Here is a 388-nt window from a genome sequence, read left to right as displayed (position 1 = left end):
GAACATTGCAAAACACTGGTTGTATCTGAGTCGTGCTATTGGGTTCTGATCTGTACCTGTGATCGTGACACCCACAGCAAAATGAAAATGCAAACTGTCATTTCTGTTTCATTTTCATTTTATGAGTTGATATGATGATATCAATTCAAACGAAAACCACTTAGTTTGCTTTTCTCAATGTCTACAGTGTCCGCAAAAATGAAGATGTACTTTTATAAATGTGTTGCTTTTTGGATGTAAAAGAAAAGGAACCTATACAATGTGACTTTTAGTGTCTATCACTCATGAGCAGGGGTGGACAGAGTAGATATTTTACTTACATTTTAAGGTAAAAGTATTGTAAAAGTACTGTGTTACAAGTTCAAGTTCTGTATTCACACATAAGATC

The sequence above is a fragment of the Notothenia coriiceps genome, unplaced genomic scaffold, assembly GCF_000735185.1.
Source record: "Notothenia coriiceps isolate Sejong01 unplaced genomic scaffold, NC01 NC01_scaffold00020919, whole genome shotgun sequence".
Lineage (NCBI taxonomy): Eukaryota > Metazoa > Chordata > Actinopteri > Perciformes > Nototheniidae > Notothenia > Notothenia coriiceps.
The sequence above is the reverse complement of the archived record's forward strand: the minus strand, read 5'-3'. Positions refer to the sequence as shown.